The sequence below is a fragment of the Anas acuta genome, chromosome 2 (genome assembly GCF_963932015.1).
Source record: "Anas acuta chromosome 2, bAnaAcu1.1, whole genome shotgun sequence".
Taxonomy (NCBI): Eukaryota; Metazoa; Chordata; class Aves; order Anseriformes; family Anatidae; genus Anas; species Anas acuta.
In genome coordinates, this window is record NC_088980.1 from 28,716,558 (window position 1) to 28,731,920 (window position 15,363).

Consider the following 15,363-nt stretch of genomic DNA (forward strand, 5'->3'; position numbering starts at 1 on the left):
CAGTTCCCGGAGCGGCCCTGCCCGCGGCCAGCGGCGGGGCAGCAGCGACACCAGGCGGGCACCGCGACAGCAACGCGCTGCACCGCCGGGCGCTGCCGTGGGGACAGGGAGGCACCGAAACCCGGCAATTCATCTGTCTGTCTGTCTGTCTGTCTGTCTATCTATCTATCTATCTATCTATCTATCCATCTAATTATTGTTTTACAATATAACATTAATATAACAACGATAGTAATAACAATAATAAAGACTAGAATTATTTAAAGTCAGATTTCATAGGATTTTGCAAAAAGTAGGACTTCTGAATTTGCTACATGATACCTGCTTATATTTCTTAAACTTGCTCAATACAACCTTTCTCTTCCCTTCCCTTCCCTTCCCTTCCCTTCCCTTCCCTTCCCTTCCCTTCCCTTCCCTTCCCTTCCCTTCCCTTCCCTTCCCTTCCCTTCCCTTCCCTTCCCTTCCCTTCCCTTCCCTTCCCTTCCCTTCCCTTCCCTTCCCTTCCCTTCCCTTCCCTTCCCTTCCCTTCCCTTCCCTTCCCTTCCCTTCCCTTCCCTTCCCTTCCCTTCCCTTCCCTTCCCTTTTCCTTGTTTCTCTATGTCTTGCTTTCCATAGTTAATTAACACTGCAGATTACCACCTTGCTGTAGCAGAGGGTACTTTTGTACCACTGAGGGGGCAGTTCCCAGGAGAGCCAGACAAAGGCAGTGATCTGTTCATGACAGACCCCCAGCCTGCCATTTACACTAAAGCTCAGGGTCATAAAAACTCAGGTATTGCGGTTAGGTGGGGAGGACAGGTAAGGTTGTGGGGGAGGAGGTGGCGGAGGGACACAACACGATGACACATTTCTAAGAATACTATTAAAATATTTTATTGCTTCCAAAATATTCATCACCTAGGGTTGGTGATGGATACAGGGAAGGAATTTTTTCAGATACAGCCAAGGTGTTTTCATGATGGAAACTTCAATACTTTTCAGATGATAATGATGCCCTCTGATATAAATCTTCACACAGCTGTGGAATATTTTCGTTAGCCTTGTGTTCATTTCAGCTCTCATTTTTCACATTTTTCTCTTCTCAAAACACCAAAGCACATACTGCCTAGAGTCTTATGAACTCTGTCTCTTGTTTTTATTACCTGCTCTTCTCTCCTCCTATTTAAATCTAGTGCACATTTCAGTGTCAGTGCTGTGATGGCACAACTAGCTCAGTGAAGTTTACCTTAGCACCTATTCACTGTAATTTGTCACGAAGATTGGAGAGTCTTCAGGTTTTTTGACAGCTGCTTTGCAGTCGATCAAAAGTAGAGGCATAATTTAATTCCTGTGTCCTCGCTAGAAAAAGCACTTTTACTCTTATACAGTGGGAATAGCACGGGCTACAGAACGAGGCAGGGAACAGGACAGACACTTCAGTTGTGTAGCTTCCATCCAAGCATGTGCCCTGCCCATTATTTCTGTGCCCAGTACAGGAGGTCTCAGACCCATCTGGTACTGAGGAAGGAACTGGAAATAGCTGTTGTGCTTTGGGGTGATTCTGTCACAAAGAAAGGGTAACAAAACTCTGCAAATAGTGTTAATTACTGTAGATTTTATATGTAAAAACAGTTCATGACTTTCAGTTTCTAAATAAGTTGTCAAAATAAATGTCCCACTCATGTTTCTCTGCTGCAGGTTTACTTTCCTAGGTCTAACCTCTTGCAAAGGCAGGTTTATCCTGTCCTGGCAGGACAGTGACCACCCCACCTCTCATCCCTTGCTCCAAGGGAGGCTGTTCCTTGGTCTTAACTTTAATTTGGCACGTGAGGCTTTTGAATTAGACCAGTTTAGTCGTTGTGGCTTTCACTCTGAGTTGGATAGTGCTAACTAGAGGTAGTAAAAAGAGATGTTTCTTTGCTTGGTAGTCATTACAGTTTTATTCCTGAGAGAGATTATTTGATTTGTAAGATAAGAGAAAGATGACTGTAAAAGCAGACAGAGATCCTCACTGGTAAGGTGAAGCTTAAAAATAAGTAATGATTTTTCTGCTGTTTCAGCAAATGGCCAGCAGCTTTTCCTGCAGGTGTAACTACTTCGTAAGCCTACAAATAAAGCCAGGCAGAGCCAAGGAATGCCAGGCCGCCACCTGGAGGCTCTCGGGTATTAGGTGCTTCTTTTACTCTGCACAGAGTGAAAATGTGGCTGTTGTTATAGTTAAGTATTCAAAGAGGAAGCAAATGTCTTTGAAAAAGCATTGTCCTCCACGTATCTCAAAAATTGCTTGATGTCTTGGGCTTGGGAGCTTCTTGCCTCACTAGTATCAGCTCACTAGATTAGACAGCTGGTGGTACTGTTTGCAGTTCCTTTTATTAATGGTGTTGTTAGTAGAGTTTCCATAGCTAGTCCCCTAGAAACAGCTGTTGGACATATGCAGACTGAAAATAGCTTATATATGTAGAGAGGTTTCTGATTAAAACCCTTTCTTCTTTCCCCATGCTCTTGTACCAAGATATTATAACACATTAGTAGTTCCAGTGTCTCAAGATGTTTTTATCCTAGCAGATCATGTTTAAAAGATAAGCAAACTTTTTTTCAACAGCCCAAAGATCATAATAATTAGCACTTGGAAAATTCCACAAAGTTTTTCACAATTCATGTTTTGATGTGTAAAGCCTAATGTTTATGCTAAATGCCATGCTAGAGACTCTCTGCTTTCATTTGCACCTCTACTTGATTAATCATTATTTTTCGTGGACCATCACTTTTGTTGTTGTTGTTGTTGTCTTCTTTTTCATTAGTTATAGTACTTTGCTCTTAATTTAACATCTTTGATGTCCTGCTTTGATTCAAAGAAATGAAACTTGGATGGTAATGTTTGAGAAGGTGCTATTCCTCTTAAATGATGAAGTCATTCTGATTCAGTTTATTCAGTGTTAGGTCTCCTTTTGGCTAATTGGCCCTATGAAATGTAAAAGTGGCTAGTAGACACCAAAAAGTGACAGAAAAAGTGTATCCTTAATTTGTTTTAGTGTTCTAGTAAAGTTTTCTTAAAAAAAAAAAAAAGTTTTTGTTTGTTTTTAAGAGCTTAGACATCAGAAGAAGGCCTTATTAAATTGTTTTTACTTCAGACTACAGGGGGCTTTAATAGAAAAGGGAAAAATGTTTGAAACTGTTGAATCTTTGTTCTTTTTACAAGGCACAAACAGTCCACACAACTGGGATTTAATAACTGGGCTTATTGCCTTCACAGTAATGAAAAATGCCTGGGTACTGGGCAGTAACAGTTTACTGAACTGGTTAAAAGGATACTAAGCAATCCCATACACTATATACTTGAAAAAGCATCTAGAAGTATAAATACATTAATTGTCAAAATGTTAATCAGTCCGATAGGACATACATGTATGTAAGAGGTCTAAGAGGGCATTCACAGATTCTCTCTACATGGTATTTTGTGGACTTACCAGTACTACGGTGACACCTGGAAGAGCATCTGCATTTCTGAGAGTACCTGAGTCAATAATAGACCCTCTAGAGCCTTTGAGGATCCATCTAAGATGATGATGGACATCTAAGGTGTCTCCTTCAAGACTGAGAATAAGTAGCATGGCATATCTTGCACTGACAGAGTTGCATTTTCCCCATTGTCTCTCCTTTAATCAATCAACAAGAAAGCCATCAGGTCCCAGACAGACTTTGTGCGTGCTGCCTTGTAATGGCTGTGCTGTGCCTCCATGTATGCCTCGGCACTGCCTGGGAATATGCTGACTGCCACAGGGTGAGCCATGTGCCTTGACAGGCAGTGCATGGCCCCTGCACATAGAAGGTGGAGTGTGAACCTCTGTGGTACACAGCTAGGGTACCTTGGCACGAGACAGAGCAGGAGCACAAGGATATTTACAGTATATAATTTTGAGTCAAGAGGCATACATTCTTTACTAAAAATCTTTTAAGAGTTGAAATTAGCAGTGTCATGGAATCAGGCACAGCACTGATTTTTTTTTAATGACTATTTCTTCCCTTGCATTGTGGTTTAACCAAGCAGGCAGCTCAGCACCAAACAGCACTCATTCCCTCCCAGTGTGAGGGGGGAGAGAATCAGAAAAAAGGTAGAACTTTCTGATTCTGAGAGAATCAGAAAAAAGGTAGAACTTGTGGGTTGAGAGAAAGAGTTTAATACAACAGAAAACAAAGGGAAAATAATAATAATGATAAAAATGTATGCAGAACAAGTGATGCACAATGCAATTACTTACCACCCACTAACCAATGTACAGACTGTCCCCAAGCAGCAGCAGCCACGCCCCTGGCCAATCCCCTGTATTTATTGCTCAGCATGATGCCATATGGTGTGGGACATCCCTTTGGCAGGTCTGGGCCAGCTGTCCTGTCTGTGTCCCCTCCCAGCAACTTGTGCACCCCCAGCCTCCTCACTGGCAGGGCAGCACGAAAAGCTGAAATGTCCTTGACTTAGTGCAAGCACTGCTTTGCAACAATCAAAATACATGTATTGGTGTGTTACCAGCATTATTCTCATCCTAAATCCAAAACACAGTGCCATACCAGCTACTAGGAAGAAAATTAACTCTATCCCAGCTGAAACCAAGACACTTTGTAATTGAAATAAATGCTTCATTTATTCCCCTCTAAATTAAGCAGTTAAGATACCATAGTATTCTCTGCAGACTCTATGTTGGAATCATAACTAATGAATCTGATATTCTCTGGTATTGCCTCTGGGAGGAGATGGTTGAGGTTTTTTCACTAGTCTGTCCATGTTCTTACTGCTTCTTACATTTCTTCTTGAAAAATCACTAGTGTTGGACAAGAAAAACATGCTATTCTGAGAGTTCTCTGTGTCAGGCTTTCTGCCTGGCTGGCTTTTTCTACTGTTGCTGCAGGATCTCATAATGCTGTTGTGCTCTGAAGGCTAGAGATATTCAGTGTTCTGCAATTTCTAGTGCATGCTGTAAGAACAAAGCCGATATTATGAACAAGTTGGTTGCCTGTTCTTTCATTTCTCATATTATCTGTCAGCTCATCTCCTGAATCCTGAATCATTTAAGCTCTTCCCAACCTGGCATTGTGTGGTGGTGATGGCCATTGTGTCGAAAAGGTGACTCCAGCTCAGACAGACCCAACACGCATTACTTTGGTAATTTCTGTTGTTTTGCCATGTAACCAGGCACCATCATTTGTTACTTTTATTTATGAAACAGAATAGATCTGCAATCATTAGTGAGTTTGGTGCTAGAAGGTTTTGTGAAGTTTCTATGGTTACCTAGGTGTCTTCTCTGCTAGTTTAGTTGGAGTCAGGCTGAACAGTGAGTTTTGTTCATCCTTAATTCAGTGAAGCTGGCATCTTTTTCACCCTTTGAGTCATTAGCTATTACATGCTTCCTGCATAGTTGTATTGATGATCCATCCTCTGCTGTGCTAATAAGTGTGATGTTTTCATCCTAATGGACAGGTAAACACCACCACAACTGCTCTCTCTCTCCCACTCGTCAAAGGAACTGGGGCAAAAAATATGATGGAATGGGCTCAAGGCTTGAGATAAGGACAGGGAGATTGCTCACCAGTTTCCACCATGGGACTCAGCATAGGGAGATTAATGTAATTTATTGCCTATCACTAGTGGACTAGAACAGTGAGAAACAAACAGCAAACTAAAAACACCTATCTCTCATTCACCTTCTTCTAGTTCCTCCCCCCAAGTGGTTGTGGGGAACTTGAGGGCTGTGATCTGTCCCTAATGCTTCATCACTGCCTCTCCTTCATGGTCACTCTCTGCCCCTGCTCCACGTGGGGTCCCTCCCACAGGATGCCGTCCTTCCCAAACTGAGCCTGTTGGGGCTGCCCACAGGCAGCAGCTCTTCAAGAACTGCTCCCACATGGTTCTGTACCATGGAGTCCATCCCCCAGGAGCAAATTGCTCCAGCACAGGTGGCAGCTCTCCCCAGGCCTCCTGCTCCTGCGTGGGCTCCTCTCCACGGGCTGTAGCTTCTGCCTGGGGCTTGCTCCTGCGGGGCTCTCCATGGGCTGCAGCCTCCTCCAGGCCACATCCACCTGCTCCACCGGGGGCTCCTCCGTGGGCTGCAGCGTGGAGATCTGCTCCATGTGCGACACATGGGTTGCAGGGGGACAGCCTGCTCCACCAGGGGCCTCTCCAAAGGCCACAGGGGAACTGCTGCTGCACTCCTGGAGCACCTCCTGCTCTCCTGCTGCACTAACCTTGGGGGCTGCAGGGCTGTTTCTCACCCCTCCCTCCCAGCTCTCATTGCACATCATTTTTTTTTCCCCCTTCCTTAACTCTGCTCTCCCAGAGGCCCAACCAACATCGCTCCCTGGCTTGGCTCTGGCCAGCAGTGGGTCCCTTTTGGAGCTAGCTGGAGCTTGCTCTGATCTGATATGGGGCAGCTACTGCGCTCTGCTCACAGAGGCCACCCCTGCAAGCCTTCTCTCCATACTCTCCCTTCCTCCTGGCCTTATCATGTAAATTCAATACCATAAGCAAAGCAGTTTTCCCCTAAATTTTTACTATTTTTCTACCTGCATGATAGCTTACAAATCATTCCAGTGTTGTGGCTCTAGATTTATTTTCTGTAGGCTTACACGGTTATGCTCCATTTCATTGTACACCTGGACTTAGGTCTTGTTACCCAACCATTGTGTCTTTGCCCTGTGTTCACCAGACCACAGGGAAATTTCTATCAGAGACAAAGTTGTGTGGACCCATTCTGTAGCTTCAGACTTTATTTTACCTCAAGGTACTATTTACTTTGCCTGGCAGACCAAGGCATGAGAATGCAGACTATTAAAGAGGGCTTGAGACAGCCACACAAGCCACTGTTACAGGTGGTCTGAGTGAAACCAAACCAGTAATTTAACAGTTTATCTTGCAGCATTATGGTAGAGAATAGAAGAAACAGATACAAGCCTCTGAGCATTCACTATTCTAATATCATGAAATTTATATATATATATATATATATATATATATATATATATATATATTTTTTTTTTTCCCCAAAGACATCATTCTGATGTAGCTACATACTCTTCTACTGAAATCTCCAGAAAATTTATATTGCCCTCTTAGATGAAGATAAAGGCCAAGACTGGAAAACTATCAAAGTGTTGGCTGAATTTGTTAGCTTATTAATGCATCAGATTCTCCATCCCAGAAGTCTCACATATGTTTGTTATAAAACCAGTGTACAGTGCGTGAAATAGCCTACGCTAATTATAATCTAGACAATGCCAGGAAATTGGAGATAATTCAGATAACTTACTATTAAGTCATCTAACGTGGCAGTATATGCCGTGAGATAAAATTGCTTGGATGCAGACTGGCAACAAGGGAAATATTATGTGGCAAGATCATGCTTTTTTTTTTTTTTTTTTCTTTTCTTCTTTCAGCCAAGAAATTAGAAGCTCATTTGAAAAGTCAGCTTAATTTGATATACGGATGTGGTGATGCCAAGTTGGACAGCATTTAGCTCACAGGAAGCAAATCTTGTAAAAGCGAAGCCCAAAATCTGCAGCGACAGAATGTAATTATTTTGCAATCCTATTTCATTTCGGTGTCTAAAAATCTACAGTTGTTAAGCTATAACACTTCTAGGTTGTATTTTCACTATACTTTAGGTCCATTTTATAGACAGTGAATAAATATGCTTCTATACTAAACAGTGTATGAAAGAAGTTGACCTCTCTGGTTAATTGAGAATCTGGCAAATGGACAGATACAAAGGCTATATAATATATATAAAAAAATAATCAAAAAATTAAAAAAAATAGATCATTCAAAAATTTGGGCAGTTTGCAGCTGTGTTGCTTGGTTGCTCTGCTGTCCCATTGCATACTAGGCCAGACTTTCTGATTTAGGACTCCTGAATTTTCCTCTGAAGAACTCTGTCTTGACTCAATGCATTTGGCACTGTATTTAGCAAGTTTTGCTAAAAGGTTGCTAAAACCTTGTCCTTTCATTTTAAAGATTCCTAACAGCTTAGCTCTTTTTTTGTCTTTTTTTTTTCTTTTTTCCCCCTCATGCTTTGATACGAAACTCCTGTCTAAAGAAATGTACTAAAGACACAAAGAAAAAGACTCTATGATCATACTGTTTGATATGCCCCACACAGATAAGCTATGAGAGAGAAAGCCCTTACTAAGACACGTTGGCTTTTAAAATTTGGAAAAGTAGATGATAAAATGATTTTATTTTTCTCCTTTTACTTTAATATTTTTCCTCCCAGAGATCACTAGTTGTAAAGCAAGGGTGTCTTTCTTAACTTTCTATGATTAATTCATTAATTTTGTACAACAATTTTGAATATTTTACAGACCCCAGGAGAGTACATCCTAGCTTACTCATGGGTCTGAGAAATGATGATATTGCTCATGTTTACACCTGGAAGTATTATGACCTGTAAAACAAAACTTATGATCTCTGTTAATCTCACTAAGACTTACATGAATCCTATCTACCTCAACATCTGAACAAAATACAGTCATACATGGAGGCAAAAAAATGTATATATTTTATAATACTATGAGTTATATAATCTCATAGCATTGTTTTCTTACAGAATCCAACCTTTGGTCACTTCAGATAGTTGACAGTTACAGTTCCCTTCTCTGCTTCTGCTTCTCAGTTTTTATCCTCCTCCTTACATTTATCTTTCCTCTTGCCATTATGTCCTCTTAACCTTCTTCTGTCTCTTTGATGTACAATGCCAAAGAAATCTTGAGGGAGTTCAGCTTCCAATGTTCAAATAAGTCTCTTAGACAAGCAGGAAATGAAGAGAATGAAACCTCTGTCATTTTTCCTGATTTGAAAGATTGAAGAAAGGCTGGTTTTGATGTTATGGTCAGTTCCTCCTCACACAGTTCCCCTGTTCTGAGTTCTGCTCCAAAGTGAAGAAGCAGTAAGACTTTTGTAAGAAAAGGATTGTCCTTTTTTTTTTTTTCTCTCTTTTTTTTTTTTTTTTTTAATGACAAAGTCTATGTTATCCAATTTTACCTGAAACTTTCAAAAAAATAAATAAATTATAAAGGTTAAAGAAGGTAGAAGTAACTGAAACAAGTTGGTATAATGGCAAATATTGCACAGCCTGGACTCAGCAGTGTGGCACTGCCTAGTGACAGAGACTTGAGTGCCTTCCCCTGGTTAGCAGGATTGCCTATCTCAGACATGCTCCTCTGATACAGGCATTCTTGCTCTGGTGCTTTTTCAAGGTTATATATCAAAGTCTTTTTTCTCTTCATGCATGTGTATTGCATGTTTTTGCTTACCTTATTCTCCATGTACACTGAGTATTTGAATGTGCTGGGATTTACTTCTGTTCTTATTTCTCATTCCTTCAAAATTCTCCTTTCAAAAGACTGTTGTTAGCTGTCTTCAGCTCAGAAAACTCTTTCAACCATGCTGTTGGTGGGCAGACATGTTTCATCTGTGCACTGTGCTGCTTGAGGAAGAGCCACGCTGTGAGGAAAGAAAAGGCAGGAGCTTCTGCTTCTTGCCATTTGTGAACATACAGCAAAGGTACCTGCTCTAGACATACCTTAGATCTGCTTCCTACTCATGCACACTGGAATCATTAGAAGAGCAGTGGATGCTAGGAGGCAACATAAATTCAAAAGCAAATTGGTCACTTTCATGGAAGAAAAAGCCATCTAAGTCCACTAGATACAGTGGCTGACATACAACTGCTTGCCTGGCAAGTGCTGAGCCAAATGATACTTGACTTGATAGTGTAAATGCAAGATATCCCTCCTGGATGTTATAAAAAGAGGCATTTTTGTTGTTGTTGTGCAAACATTCATTTCAAATTTCCCACCCATTAGAATCTTTTGCTAGTCAGCTCTTTCCTAAAAGGAGATGCTGTGCTCCTACTTGGCAAGTAATGCTTTGCTTATGCTGTCCCTGTCTTCCCCAGCTGTTTGGTTTTATAGTTCAAGGCACTATTTGACTATTTATTATTGCAAATATAAATTATTTTGAAATCTGCTCTTCTCTTGGGGCAGAGAAGCCTCACAGCACATGCTTTGATATGCCTTTGATCATATCAGATCTTGCTGTGGTTCATTGCTTTATGACATATTTTTCTTTGCTCTTATTTGTTCCCCATTGCTATCCTGCAGTTTTTTTACAGTGACTCCTAGTCACTCTTTAGCTCACTGCAGGCACTTCTTTGTTCCAGTTGGTCAGAATTTTACTACTTTCAGTATCTAGCCTACAGGATTCTTTACCATGCCTGCTCAGTATATATGTATAATTTTAATAGCATTATAGCAAGTTCTTTATTAATATGTCCTTATTGAACATATTTCTAGTGTGGTGTGTTAAGTGAACAAGATTAGTTCAGTTGGTTATCCAGGTGACACACCATCTGCCATCTTGATATAGATAAAAACCGTTGCTTATGGTAATGCATATTTTAAATATTTCCTACATGAAATATCATTGTTGATTTTTTTTTTTTTTATCATCACATTGTTTTATGTACAGTATAGATTTGGTCAACTTAGGATTTATTTTTTTTTTTCAAATGAAACGATCTTAATAAACTATATTAAATTTCTCCAGTAAAAAAAAAAAGATGTGTCCTTAAGGTAAAAACAATCTTTGCTTTCCTTTTACATTTTTTTCTAATGACTTGAAGTCAGAGTGCTTCTATTTGCTATTCTATATTATCTATATGCTCTTTCATTTCATATTTAAATTTGATATGCTAAGAGTGCACATTGATGTTCATATAACATAAAACTGATTGAAGAATTAATGTATCCTTTTTTTTTTTTTTTTTTTTTTTCTCATCCTTCTGCCTTCTCTGCTGTAGCAGTTTTGTTACACTTAAAACCTTGCTTATGGGCATAGAGGTTGTACACCTTTTTGTCGAAGTAAAACTAAGAATTTATTGTTAGTATAACTGAAATTGAAGCAGTCTAATATATACATGTAAATATTTTAATAGTGTTTATTTTTTTTTCCTGTTTGGAAGCAAATTAATGTGTGATTAAAGTACAGTGAATCTGCTGGAAAAATCATCAGTCTTGTTGCAAATGTGTTTCTTATATACATAGTTTAATATAGTTAATGTGGGTGTTTTGCATGGTAATTGGCAGCTGCTGGAGTAGGACTTAAAAGCTTTAAGCAACAAAATAATAATAAATGTTATTATAACATATCATTTTCTTATGATCTCTTAGTATTATTATAGTTATATAAAGCCTTAAGTAATAGCAGAAATCTTTATACACTATAAGAACTTGTTAAACATAAATACAGTTTTTAAGAATTGGTTGTCAGGCTTTTTTTGATGAGGTACATGAAGTATTCTGGAGAAACAAATTGCATTGCCCATTTCATTAATCTAAGGTGGCAGGTGTAAGTCTTGTCATCTTCAGTACCACTTCATTTCAAAGAGAATGCGTTAACGGGAGTGGTATATAGTAATTTGTAATGTAAATAATGTTTTGTGATTCTGAAAGGGCCCATTTACAATTTTAAGGCTATTAGACTTTTGCCCCAGCTTTTTTAGCACTATTATTCTGCAATGAGAGACTAGAGAGCCAGTTTGAGATTGACAATTAAGTTCTTGTTTGTGCTGGCAGAGCTTCCTTTTATATTTCTGTAAAACTGAGCAAAACACTGCTACTAATGTTTTGCTTATCAGCTAGTAAGTGGAGGCCATTTAAAGCAGAAATGTAGAGTTTAGCTCCAGCTGCTGTTCTAATGTTGCAGAAAGCTTTTGCTGCAGTTCATTAAATTCAACTTCAGGCAGTCACAAAACTGCCAGCTAATTATTTTTTTCTTTCTTTTGCTGAGTGAAACCTTGTGTCACCAATTTCCACTTGTAAAATGCAGCTACAGAACTCTTCATTCTTGGAGAGTGAAAAAGCAGAGCACCAAGGAAGACAGCAATATATTCCTTAAAATAGCAGTTAGCTTTGAGCTGAAGAAACTTTATTTTCTCTCAAGTTGTCAGACTAATATGGGACTACATTTGCTTTGTATTGTTTCCTTGCTAGTAGGTAACATTAATAACTAGTATTTTATGGCTTGGGGACTAATAACTAGTCAAGCTAGCTCTCTGTGCCCAGCTGAGTCTGCGTGAAGACAATGATTTCAGCAAGAACTGGTCCATGCAGAAGTCAGTGAGGGAAAGAAGAGAGGACAGCGTGTGCATGGCCTCCTCAGCCTCCTAGAGATGTGAGGTCAGCTCTCTGGTTCCAAATGAGTAGGTCTACAACTCAGAATTAATGTTTTTCAATGTTCTTCAAATAGCTGGAGTGTTTTAGTCTCTATTATCTTGGTTCAGATCAAATTAAATTACAACAATCTTTTTCCTTTTGTGGAATATCAATGATATAAATCCAAATCCAAAGTTTAAATACACACATGTAGAGATTCCTGTACTGACCTTAAGTACAGAGTATTTGCCTGAACCGAGCAATGTGTTATCACATGTAGGATGATACGCATTTCTGAGATATTGTTTTAAATATCCCTTGAGATCATCTGTGCTATGTGCAATTTTAAGTTGTTGTTATAATTTATATAGAAATTAACTAAAAACAAATAATCAATTTGTGTTTAGGGTAACATTCAGAAACATGAAATGTGAATACAAATCCTCCTGCTATGGAACTGCTCATGGCAACAGTCACGTTGGTTGAAGTTCTGCAGCTGATGTAGTCTTCAGGGACTTCACAAATATGTAACATTTCCAAGCTAATCCACCATGATTTCAACCCAGAATTATCAGAAAAATAATAGATATTGAGTGTGCTGCTATTAATGAATGTTTATTGTCATATCACAGTCAGGTTTCCAAAGGTATTCTCCATTCTACTAAAAGGGTACATGCAGAAGAGACAGCCCTTACTATGAACTTACAATGAAAATCAACATAAAACAAGTATAACAACCAAACTGTCAAGAAAAAGTGTATAATAAGAGCAATAGAATGGCGTGATTGAAACTTAAATATGTATAATTAGGTATCCCAAGGTTTCAAAATATGTAACCACCAATTTGTTTGAAAGAATAGAAAGAACAGATGATTTCAGCCTCAGAAATCACATTTTAACTGTGCATATTTTTGCATTTGATAGCATACCTGTAAGTGGTCATCTGGTAACTATTGTTCCCTAACCATGATCTTAAGAGTGAGAAGATGCATCAAAGAGAATTAAGGCTTTGACAACAATCAGTGAAAATCAGAAAAGTTCCAGGTAAGGATGAAGCCTTTCATTTATTTCAAGTACCTAGACACAACGGGGACATTGAAAGGGGATTAGGTCTAGAGTATGAAAGCACGATACAGTATGGGACTTGTCATCCTTTGTTTTTCTGTGCCTGATTCCATATTATTTCTGTGAGTACATGTTATTTAAATAAGTTTGTGGTTGGTCTGGGAGGAGTTTTGTAGGACTTCATTAGGCAGCTCATAAATGTACTATGTCCAGACTGGATGGCCACCAAACTGTGAATGTGCATTCACAGATCTGTTAACTAACTCTGGTCATGGGTCCAAATTACATTCCTATCTCAATGTATGCATCTCAGCGAGCAGCACTGGGAAGAATTAAAAGCTGAGATTTAAGTCACAGCTTGCTGTGTACAAGTAAGAAGGGTTTTTGTTTTTATAATTGTTAAGTGAATGAAAAAAATAAGACTTGCTTTCAAACTCAACACTGAATTTGTGACTATAAATATTTTTATTTGTAAGCTAGCAAGCTAGATTTGAAGTTAATCGAGAAGAAAACAAGTGATCCTCTGCCACTTTAGAGAAATATGACAGTACAAAAGATATTTCTGAAAATAAACAAAAACTCATTCATCTATTTCAATTTCAGAATAGAATTCTAATAAACTTCAGGACTATGTTTTGAATACAATTCACTAAATGTTAAAACACATGTGAACCACCAACCCTTCAAATAGACAAGTACTAAATCTTGACTTTTTCTGAGAAGATAAAGGATTCGTGAATGCATAAACACACAGTAATAATTAAACAGGCTTAACTTTGAACTGTTTGAAATGTGATTTTTTTTTGAATATGGAAAACAGTAATAGCCATGACCATAGACCACTGAAGTTTTAGCTTCACTATAGTGATGACGTGCAGGGCATTTTTTCTTACACACTGTACATGTTGTTTACCTCATATGCCCTCAGATGATGATTACAAATATCAAGGTTTTGATATTGTTGATATTGCTGATTTTGTTGTTATGGCTGAAAAGGTTAGTTTAAAACCTGTGGACCGCGGTGCTTCAGTAAAGTCAGTCAGGAGCTTGGAATTAATTTGTGTAGCACGAATGAGAAATATATCTGAAAAGTTCGGTATGATGGTCACTACACTGGTCATTGTCACCATATGATTAAGGAAAGATGATCCCTGTAATGACACCACCTGTAAACTTCACTGAAATTGCTGACAGGCAGTTTGGAAAAGACGGTCTACTCAGACTGACAAATCTATTATTAGCATTTGTGCATTCTGCACTATTTTCCACAGAAAAACACTCCTACTTTTTCTAACAGGAAATCCACCCATTTCACTGTCAAAAGAACACCCTACTGTGATAAAGATTATTAAAAATACAGCAACCCACAGATGGCAAAACACTTCAGGGACAGCTGCAAGGGCTATTTCAAGACATGTGAAAAGAAACCATACTAAATAAAGGCATTCAAATATTCAGCAGGAAAACATTAACTACTGCTAAATGATGCACACCAGAACCATTTACCACTTAGCAGCAAAAGCCAGGACAGCTGAGATCTTGAGGAAGCAATGAAGAGGCAATACCCTGGCAGATTGGCTCCATGCTGGCCCCACAACAAACAAAAGAGTAAAGGCCACCTACTCCTTGACATCTCCTCTAAGCAGTTCTGCACTCAGGAATCCCACAGAGAGCTATACTCAGAAAGAAGAGGCACTAAGTGATTGAGAGTCCTCAGATATAAGAGCACTTGTGGCCCAATTCTTGCTGTTACTGTTAAAGTAAATTGGATTATTAATGTGGAAGCAACGTATATTATGTAATACTCCACTTTGGTGGCCCAAATGTTATATAAATGAGTTAGTTTAGGCTATTAAAATGATTCTGAGCCATTAAAATGATTCTGTATCATTAAAATGACACTACGTCTGTCAGTAGTGACTAGTGAAATGACTGAATCAACTTAGGAAGTCTAGCCACAATTTTCTTTGTCAATAATATGAATGACCTGCCTCCACGTCATCTCAAGACTATTCCAGTGCAATAATGACAAATGTGTGGCTTCAAAAGACAGCAATGTCCAGAAATGGAAGAACAATCTGAAGAGAGGTTTTTGGAAGCTGTAAGTGTGTGCCACTC